Here is a 10,962-nt window from a genome sequence, read left to right as displayed (position 1 = left end):
GTGGATATGTTTTCAGTTTATTTCAGTAAATACCAAAGATATTATGGTTCTTTGTGATTGCTGCTTTGTATCGTAAGAACATAATAGCTCTGTCAGAAACTGCAAAACTATCTTCTAAAATGACTCTACCATTTGGCACTCCCACCATCAGTGAATGAGAGTTCCTATTGCTCTACATCTTTTCCAGCATTTGGTGCTGTCAGTGTTTGCAATTTCATCATTCTAATAGGTGTGTAGTGGTATCTCATTGTTTAAATGTGCATTTCCCTGATGACATATGATGTTGAACATATTTTCATATGCTTATTTGTAATTTGTGTATGTTCTTTGGTAATATTCTGTTAAGTTTTTTTGTTTTTGTTGTTCACCCAAAACAGACATAATTTAATGCAATTTTTTATAATTATCCAGTGAATAGAAGTATGCAATTCCTTCAAAGTCACAGAGGTAAAGAGTGGACAAAGGAGAAGGGGTTTGCTTACAGAAGCCAAGTTGCTCTTGTGACTTTGATCATGCCCCACCCCCCTCTACTCTCTTCTCAAGGGACCATCCTCTATTCTGAACCTGCTCACCACTTACAGTCAAGCCTCAATCAAGGCACATCACTCCTACTGGGCACCTAACTCCTGTGTAGAGCACCACTTCTGGAGATAAGAAGAGGCTGAGCCTACAACTCTTTTGTGGCATCTTTATTTTTCTATCTGGTACACGAACAAAGTGAACATGGTCAGAAAAATCAGCTGCACTAAAACACTTCAGCCAATCATAAAGCAGAGGGCACATGGACATGGATGGGCAGGGGTGGCAATTCCAGACCAGCTTCCCCCAAAGGGCTTATGCTCCAAGCCCACAACCAGAGGGTGCTCTGGGAAAGACTGTGTAGCACATCTCTGGTGAGGAGAGACAAGAAGGACCGATTACAAGCACTGTAGCCAGGCATGTGTCTATTGGCTTCTGACCTCACACTCCTGCTTGATGAAGTTGATTAGCCCATTGGTGGAAGAGTCTTGAGAGGTGACTGGGCTACTGCCATCAAACTCAGGCTCAGTTTTCCTGGCCAGCTGCTTTCCTAGCTCCATCCCCCACTGGTCAAAGCTGTTGATGTCCCTGATGACACCCTGAACGAAGATCTTGTGCTTGTACGTGGCAATCAAGGCTCCCAGAATGAAAGGTATGAGTTTGGTGAACACAATAGAATACACAATATAGTTGGTGTGGCGATTTCTTTCAAAGACCTGTGTGGCAACAGCTTCTCAAAGTCCTCTGGACTCTTTCCCACAGCCTGCAGCTCCTTCCAGGCCTCCTCTGTCGACTTCCCCTTCATCAGGGCCTCAGTTTGGGCCAAAAAGTTGGCCACGAGGATCTTGTGATACAGACCCTTCCTTATCAGGTGCTGGGTCTGGACTGGGATGAGGAAGTCACAAGGTATCATCATAGTGCCTTGGTGGATGAGCTCGTAGAAGGCATGCTGACCATTGGTCCCTGGCTCCCCCACACCAAGGGGCCCGTCTGGTGGTCCACATGAGTGCTGAACTTGGTGATGTACTTCCCATTGGACTCCATGTCACCCTGCTGGAAATAGGCAGCAAAGCGGTACAGATACTGGTCATAGGGCAGCATGGCCTGCATCTCACACCCAAAGCAGTTGATATACCAGATACCCAGCAGAGCCAGCAGGACAGGGGCGTTCTTCTCCAGGGGCCTTGTATGGAAGTGCTGGTCCATCCAGTGAGTCCCTGATAGCATCTGCTGGAAGTTGTCAAATCCCATGTGCAGTGCAATGGAGAGTCCAATGGCTGACCAGAGCGAGTAGCATCCTCCTGCTCAGTTCCAGAACACAAACATGCTTTAAGCTTCAATCCCAAACTCCTTCACTTTGTCGTGTTGGTAGACAGGGCGACAAAGTGCTTCACAACTGCAGAAGGATCCTTGGCAGACAGGAGAAACCACTCCTTCGCTGTCTCCACATTTCTAGTGGTCTCCTGGGTGGTAAAAGTCTTGGAGGCAATGATGAACAGGGAGAACTCAGGGTTCAGGGCGGCCAGGGTTTTGGAAATGTGGGTCCCATCCATGTTGGAGACAAACCCAGACCCAGGGTCCTCCTGAAGAGTATGGCTTAAGGGCTTCAGTCACCCTGGAGGGGCCCCAGATCAGAGCTGCCAACGCCAATGTTAATGCCGTCCGTGATGGCCTTGCCCGAGCACCCCTTCCAGGCACCACTGGCAGAAAGACTTCACCTTCTCCAGGACCCTGTGGACCGTGGGCATCACATCCTTGCCACCCACCAGAATGGGTGTGTCTGACCGGGTCTGCAAGGTCACATGCAGCCCTGCCGGGTCCTCCGTGAAGTTGATCTTGCCCTTGAACACGCGCTCCCGGGCAGCCTCACACCTCTGGGCTCAGCATCGCAGGGGTGTGCATCACAGGGTCGGTCCCAGAATATGCCCACGGTTGGTGTTCAGGAGCAAGCCGAAGCGGGTGCAACGTTCCTTGTCCCCCTCGAAAAGGCGGCGCGAGTTGAGGTCAGAGCCCTGCCCGCGATGCCTCTTCTGCAGCTTCTGGAACTGCGGGTTGGGGTGAGCGCAGCCACGGCCAGAGCACGGGGTGCAGGGGCTCCGACCCCCTCGGAAGGCGAAGAGTGGCGGGCAGCACGCGGCTAACCAATTCTGTTAGGATTTTTGACCCATTTTTAAAAATCGGGTTGTTTATTTTCTCATTGTTGAATTTTAAGTGTCCTTTGCATATTTTAGTTCTTTGTCAGATGTATTTTTTGCAAATATTTTTTTTCCCCCAATGTATGGCTTGTCATCTCATTCTCTTCGTTGTGTCTCTCACAGAGCAGAACTTTTTTATTTTATTTTATTTTAATTAAGTCCAATTTATTTCTTACATTACGAATGAGGTTTTAGATGTTGTATCTGAAATGTCATCTCTAAATAAAAGGTCATTTGTATTTTGTCCTACCGACTAGGAGTTTTATAGTTTTTATTTTACATTGAGATCTTTATTATGAAAGGTGTAAAGGTCTGTGTCTGGATTCCTTTTTTCTTTGCATGTGTATCTACTTGTTCCAACACTGCTGAAAAGACAACATTTTCTCCATTGTATTGCTTTTGTTTCTTTATTGAAGAAAAGTATTTTACTTTTAACAGTTTGTTTTTATTTGTTCACTATTTCCAAAATACTACTGTACCCTGCATATGTTTTCTTATAATTTAAATTTAATTTAAGCTTGCTACTACATTAGCAGTAACTAGCCAAATAGAAACAATCCTGCTCTTTAGCTTTCTCTCTCATTCTGGATTCACTCATCATTTAAGTTCAAGATAGCCTCTGCCTAATGGAAGGAGAAGTGCATGAAGAAGCCAACCATGCCTAAAAGGAAAAGATTATTTTTTTAAAGATTTTATTTATTTATTCACAAGAGACACAGAGAGAGGCAGAGACACAGGCCGAAGGAGAAGCAGGCTCTTCTCAGGGAGCCAGATGAGGGACTCGATCCCCAGAATGGGATCACACCCTGAGCTGAAGGCAGATACTCAACCACTGAGCCACCCAGGCGTCCCAAAATATTCTTATTTTTAATGAGGATTCAAATATGGGTTACCATCTTGAAGTAGCTCTTACTATTTCTGAATTAAAACTGTATGCTGTAACCTGAAATGACAATTGGAAGTCCGATAGGTAGGAATGAACTGAGAAATGATGAGCGTTGCTAAGTTTTCATACAATGGTGGTGTGGTGGTGGGGGATGCATTATAAAGTAGCAGTGGTAGGCCAAACATTTGCATTTTGAGATCATCCAATGTGAAATACTTGTTCAACATAGCAGTAGTGAAGTAAATGTAGTAATTTCAATCAAAGTTAATGAAATCAGATAAGATATCAGGAACAGAGAAAGTAACTGAGATAGAATCATTTTCAAGATTGTTAAAAGTAGTGAAATGTGATATGGAACAAAGATTGATCTAGGAATCAATAAACTTAGTAGGTTCTAGAACCAGTTCTCTCTCATGTATAGTTATGTCTCCTTTTATTTAATGTTTTATAATTTCAGCCACACAATGGGGAAAGGATAAGTAGGGTGTTTTTTGTTTTTTATTTTTTAAATCTTCTTCAACTCTAAAATTGTAAGCTGCTAGTACAAGAAAAGTCAGACACCATTTTGGGTTAATCTGGTTCAACTAGGAAGCTTTAGTGAATAAATTAAACACATGTTTACTTAACCTTACATGCATTCTAATAAAAACATAAACCTTAAGTGGACTGTAAAAGCTGACTTTTCCTACTGTTTAATTTTTCTTTTAAAAATCAGCAATAAACACACACATAACAGATTGCAATGATTTCAACAGTGTTCTTCTACAAATATATTTTATATTTTGCTTTTATTTTTTGAAATCTAACTCAAATAGTTACAATGAGTGGATTTGAGAATAAATATAGTCATTTTGATTCCATCCCCATCCTAACCTCAATATAGCAAAAAGTAAACTGAGGTCCAGAGAACTTAAATGATTTGTACAGGGTCACACAGCTAATTTATGGCAAAGCCAGAAGAACAAGCTAGATTTCCTGATCCTCAGCCCAGTGACCTCTCCACAATAAGCTTAAAGTCCTTAGCAATTAGCATTACTTCAATAATCCATTGATAAGACATTTAATGTTTTATTTGACAGAAATAAGTTTTGACATCCATTAATTCATTTTATCCTTTCAACATCCCGGCAAGGTTATTATCATTCTCATTTTATATACACACTAACACAGATTAAGTAATATGCCCAAGGTCATATAATTAATAAGGGTTGAAATGTGAATTTGAAACATTACTTTTGCCTGACTCCAGATCCCAACCTCTTTCAAGGTTTCAAGCATTAAAGTTTCCTTTGAGTGTTAGTATTATAATGATTCTGTAGGATAAGTTTGTTAAGTCTTTGGCATTAGTCTTTGTCAGGGTTTAGTAATAAAGACCTTTCAAATTTATGATTATTTTCTAATACTGCTTCATCGTAGGCTTTTGTAAAGTGAGGTTTACATTAGAATATGTGCAATAATATATGTTTTGGGTAAATACATGTTTTCAACTAACCTTGGTATAGTGGATGGCTTTAGAAGTGATTCACTCATTATTTCATCCTCTGAGAAGATTTTTATTATATTTGTATGTACACAACTGCATTTGAGAATTGTACTGATCATTGTTTTACCATATTGAGATGGTCTTAAATGCTGATCCAAGGCCCAATGTGTAACTTTCCCAGGAATTTTAGCATCAACTTTCAGAATAAAAAGTTGTCACTGGAGGTTTCTCAATGCCTATCTACTGCATTTCTGAATTAACAACAAATGCAGATTTGTCTTTGATGGCTCTTTTATAGCTGTATGCAGCTGGAGAAAAACCAACTGCCAAGGGAACTCAATTTTCTTTATCATCAATTTGACATTGGTTAACAGATGGTTTCTGGATACCATGGTAGTCTTCTTAATTTGTCTCTCTATATAGTGCTGCAAATACCCTTGGTTAATTGCTTGATTATTACATTTAATTCTTTGTCAACAATATACCTCATTGTTTTGGAACGTATCTGAAGTTATAAAAGGCAGATATTTGAGTGTTGAACTGCTACCATACCTTTGAAACATAAAACAAAACACCTAAAGGTAGACAAATATGTTAAAATATCCCATCCTAAAATCCAGTGGGCTTTTCCTGAAGTATGCAATTTCTCTGGAATACAGTGGATTCTCAGGAGCTAATTTATATAATAGAAGAAAAGAGATCTATCAAAACATGAAAAAGGAAACAAATACACTTTAAAGTAAAAACATCTTTCCAGTTGAACATTAACCTAAGGTTAACTGCAACAGAAGGCTTATTTGTTTCTATTTGTTTGGGGTTTTTTTTAGAATTTCAGTAAGTCGAATTTAAATATTATACTTTAGAGAGTGAAAAATTGTCTACTATTTCAAAAGATATGTAATAATAAGCTTGCAATTGATTGAATATTTTGACATTCATTTTCTTGACTGCTTTGGAGATCCAAAGAAACAAGCAAACTTTTAAAATACAGACTTTGAGAGAGCTGATTCAACCAGACAATATTGCATATAACATTACACACAACATACTTGTATGTATACAAAAAGGAGAGTTCAATGCATGATAAGAGAATTCATTGACCACTGTAAAATCATCTTACATTGTCAACTCTGAAAGTGGTATATTAAGGGCCCGACCATGTCAATTAAAACAGCTACTAATTTTGGCTTTTAATCTTAGTTATTTTTTTCATTTATTCATTATGAAATGGCAAGGCTGTCTCTAAAAATGATGCAAAATTGTACTTGTACATCTACTTTCACTTATATTTGTACTTTTAACAAAATAAATTACTCTCTAAGCATTTTAAATAGATTCAAAAGATGGACTCAGTGGAATCAGAAAATCCTCAAAATAGTACTTTGCCATTATGAGAAAAGAAAATCTGAACTAATATTGCTAGTAATGAATATTCTATTGAAGTTTATGCTGCCACCTATGGGAAATGAAAATTCTTAGTAATTAATCTAAAATGTAGAAATTACTGTTGCCAATTATAAGAGAAAATTGGAACTTCTAAGTGGATTTTATTACTATCTAACTGTCAAAGGAAAGTCCATTTGGAGAAAGCTGTAAATTCTTCACCTGTTCCCTAAAAAAGCCCAGATTTGATTATGTGCCATGGAAATTAAGCTACATAATCCACAAAGCTTATTTCTAAAGAATATCTTTTTAAATGTCAACGTTGTATATTTGGAATCAATAATTAAAAATAGTGTAAACTAAAAAAAAAATAAAAAATAAAAAAAAATAAAAATAGTGTAAACTGAATTAATTCCATTGTGAAATTTTATGTAAGTGGATTTAATCATACTTCTGTTCATTTTCTTTACATCCATCCTCTTCTTTTCACTTCTGCCCATTTAACATCTACTACCTTATTCAAATTGAGAAGCAAGAAGACTGTTTTTAGCCTCTAGTCTTCTAATATGCTAATGTAGTAGAATGGAAATAGAGAAGCTCCGATTAAGGGAAGTTTTTTGTTTCAATTCACCGTCTAACACTTGATACTTGTATCACATAAGAAAAGGAACTCTTGAGTTCTCATTAGAAAATAGAACTTATGGCACCAGTATTTTATAGGAGTGCCAATAAGAAATATGCAGTATTTTACAATGCTTAACAGAGTGCCTAACACAGAATAGAGTCTCAACAAATACTTGCTTTCTTCCAAAACATACTCTGTCATGTCGACAAAATCTAGAAAAACTGATACATAGCTCCTCCTGTGACTTTATTTTGATCATAAAGATAATGAGATGTCACTCAGATGACTGTGTTATGTAAGATTCCTTTGCTGGCTTTGAGGTAAACATCCAGATGGCTTTTAGAAGGTAGAGATAGCTTCCAGACAACAGGCAGCAAGAAGTCAGGGACCTCAGTGTACAATCACAAGGAAATGAATTATTCCATCCATCTGAGTGAGACTAGAAGTGGACTCAATTCTAGTCAGTCTGTCCCCGACATGAGAATCCAGCCCTGGCCATTGTACTAATTACTTTTTTCAGATGACCAGTTAAGATGTACCAGGATTCTTGAACCACAGAAATTGTCAGTTAATAGATGCATGTTTTTTAAGCTGCTAAATTTGTTACACAGCAATAGAAAAACTAACCTAATGACTTTTCTTGGATAAGTTATATTTTCTTTTTTTTCTGTATACCTTTAAAAATGTGAAAATATGATTTATAACACATGTACAATATAAATAATCATCCTTCCCACTTTACACCCCTACATCGCCTTCATCACACTTCCCAGAGGCAACCATAATATACTGTTTCATATTTTCATCTCTGATAAAATGATCTTCCAAGTTCATAAATATATATGGAAATTTAAGAATAATTTCTTTTAAGTTTTTCCTGATATTTATCATTTACAAAAGTAAAATGTTTTATTGGCCCATGGTTTTAAAGGTATTTTAAAGCTAATGCAAGAAACTGTACCATGCTGCATAACATTAAGTCTTAAATTTCATGGCCTATCTATGGGAAGTGAAGTAAAGGGAAGCAATAAGCAAAGCCAATAGAAGACTATTTTTAATAAACCTAGGTTCTTATGCAATATTGCTGCTAACTGGCCATATATCTTCATGGAAAGTACCTCTTCTTTATATAACCTTAATTTAAACATTCCAGAATTCAAATTACATGTTTATACGTACCTTAAGGTTTGTGTGTTTCGTCTTTCATAATGATACCCGGTGATTTGCAAACCTGACTGATCACAAAAATCATACTCCAAGAATTCCGTCATCATCATCATCATCAATCACAACAACAGCAACTACTCACCATCCCTGGATATTCTGATTCTGTGAATTTGGGATACGATTATAAGAGTCTATATGTTACCATATTTTCACAGGCTATTCTAATCCACTTGATTGGAAAACAGTAATTTAGATATTTTATTTGCACACCTATAAACCTATAAGATAGTAGTCTGAAATTCACTGTAAGCTACGTAACAGAAAAAGCATTCTAGTTATGAACTGTATGAAAAAAAACAATTGCAAATAAAACAGTTTTGAAAACATTTAACTTTTATTTATTTATTTTTTTAAGATTCCATCTATTTATTCATAGAGATGGAATGGCAGAGACATAGGCAGAGGGAGAAACAGGCTCCCCGCCTCAGGGAGCCTGATGTGGAACTTGATCCCAGAACTCCAGTATGACACCCTGAGCCAGACGCAGACACTCAACAGCTGAGCCACCCAGGCATCCTTTATTTAACTTTTAACCTTTTCTCATTTGTTATATATTTTATTCATTCTTTCTTTGGAGGTTACCTTTGTATCTTTAACAAAGCACAACTTATTGCTCATATCCCGAAATCCTCCTACTTCACTTAGAAGCCCTGTTGCTGGTAAACATGAAAGTTCTTTGGAACCGTCTAAAGTCACCAACCAAAGTTGGATCATGCAGGTAAGTATTTCCAGTCTTCCATTCCTATTTTTGGCTTCATTTTCTCGTTGTTGGATCAAACCTGGGAGGTGACTGCTTCATCTGGTGCCTTGATGTCATTAAATTATTCAGCAGTATCTCTTATTCTAAAGCTACTTTTGACTTATACTTTGTTAACTTACATCAATTTTTTTCAACAACACATTCTTCAGGCATGTCAAAAAATGCCTTTACTTCGTAATTATTATGGAATTTGTTGACTGAAGCATGACCAGGAGATGAAAATAGTTATGGAGACTGAAGCAATGATACAAAGATCTAGCCTCAAATATAAGAAGATTGTAGCTGCCTCATTCTCATCTTCCCTAATTATTTTAAGTGGGTGGGTAGCTAACTAGCTAGCTACAATTACATAGCATAAAATTCACCCTTTTAAAGAGTATACTAAAGAACTCATGAATTCTTATTAATAGTGTTTTATAATTCTCACCAGTATCTAATTTCAGAATCTTTTTATCACCTAAAAGAAACCCTGTATGTATTAGCACACATTCTCTAATTCTCTCCCCAAGCCTCTGCCCATTAATCTATTTACTATCTCTATGGATTGCCTTGTCTATGGGATTGTGAAAATTTTATGTAAATTAAATCATTCAAATGTGGTGATTTGTGAGTGGCTTATTTTCCTTAGGATGTTGTCAAGGTTCATCTATATTATAGTTTGTATCAGTGCCTTATTCCTTTGTTGGCTAAATATTACATTGAATGGATATATCACATTTTGTTTATCTATTTGTTCGTTGATGGACTTTGAGTTGTTTTCATTTTTTGGCCATTATGAATAATGCCACTGTAAGTGGTCATATGCGTGTTTTTTCCCCTGTATGTTGGGTATATACCTAGCAGTGGAATTGCTGGATTATATGGCACATGTATTTCTAACATTTTGAGGAAATGCAAAACAGTTTTCTGAAGTTGATGCACCATTTTTCATTTCCAACAATGTATGAAAATTGTCATTCCTCAGCATCCTTCTTAACACTTGTTTTTGTTCTAAGGGAAGATGAGTGAAGCGAGTTTTGATTCTGTTGATTTTCTGTATTTTTTCCTATTCCTTATTTAATTTATTTCCTCTATAATTTCTTTTGTTTCCTTTCTTGACCTTGCTTTGGGATTACTTTGCTCATTTTACTAGTTTCTTAATGTGGAAGATTAAGCTGATTAGAAATCTTTCTTATTCATAGGTATCCATAAATGTATTCCTCTCTATGCACAGTTTTAACTGCATTCCTTAAATTTTAGTATATTGTATATTTGTCTTCATACAACTCAAACTATTTACTAATTTCCATTTTAATTTCTTCTTTAACCATTTGGAAGTTTAGGAGTCCTTTATTTAATTTCCAGATATTCGTGAAATTTTCTAATTTGTTTCTGCCTTTTCTAATCAGATTTTATTGTGGTAAAAGAACAGATTTTTCATCATTTCTACCACTTTAACTTTGTATAAGTTATATCATTTCTACCTTTACTGTGACTTGCTGTTTGACCTAATATATGGTCTGTGTTGGTGAATATTGTATGCACTTGAGACGAATGTGTTTTCCTCTGTTTTTAGGTAGAGTGTTTTTATAGATCTGCTTCGTTTACAGTATTCAAGTCTTCTTTTTCCTTGCTACTCTTATGCCTTGTTTTCTTCTATTCAAAGTGGGATATTGAAGTTTCCGGCTATTATTGTTATCTGTTTATCCCTTTATGTATGTCAGGTCTTGCTATATGCATTTTGGGGGCTCTTTTGCTATGTGCATATATGCTTATAATTTTTATGTTTCCCTGATGATTTCACCCTTTTTCATTTCAGAATGTTTTCCTTTTACTCGAGTAACAATTTTCTTCTTAAAATCTGTTGGATATGATATTAATATAGCCACTTCAGCTTTCTTTTAA

The 10,962-nt window shown here is 36.8% G+C and overlaps 1 pseudogene; it reads right to left on the bottom strand.

Annotated features, from left to right (window-relative positions):
* Nucleotides 1–944: 944 nt before the first annotated feature.
* Nucleotides 945–8,362, bottom strand: LOC121492578 (annotated as a pseudogene).
* Between the last annotated feature and the right edge of the window lie 2,600 nt (nucleotides 8,363–10,962).

Source organism: Vulpes lagopus, chromosome 6 (genome assembly GCF_018345385.1).
Source record: "Vulpes lagopus strain Blue_001 chromosome 6, ASM1834538v1, whole genome shotgun sequence".
Lineage (NCBI taxonomy): Eukaryota > Metazoa > Chordata > Mammalia > Carnivora > Canidae > Vulpes > Vulpes lagopus.
The sequence above is the reverse complement of the archived record's forward strand: the minus strand, read 5'-3'. Positions and strand labels throughout refer to the sequence as shown.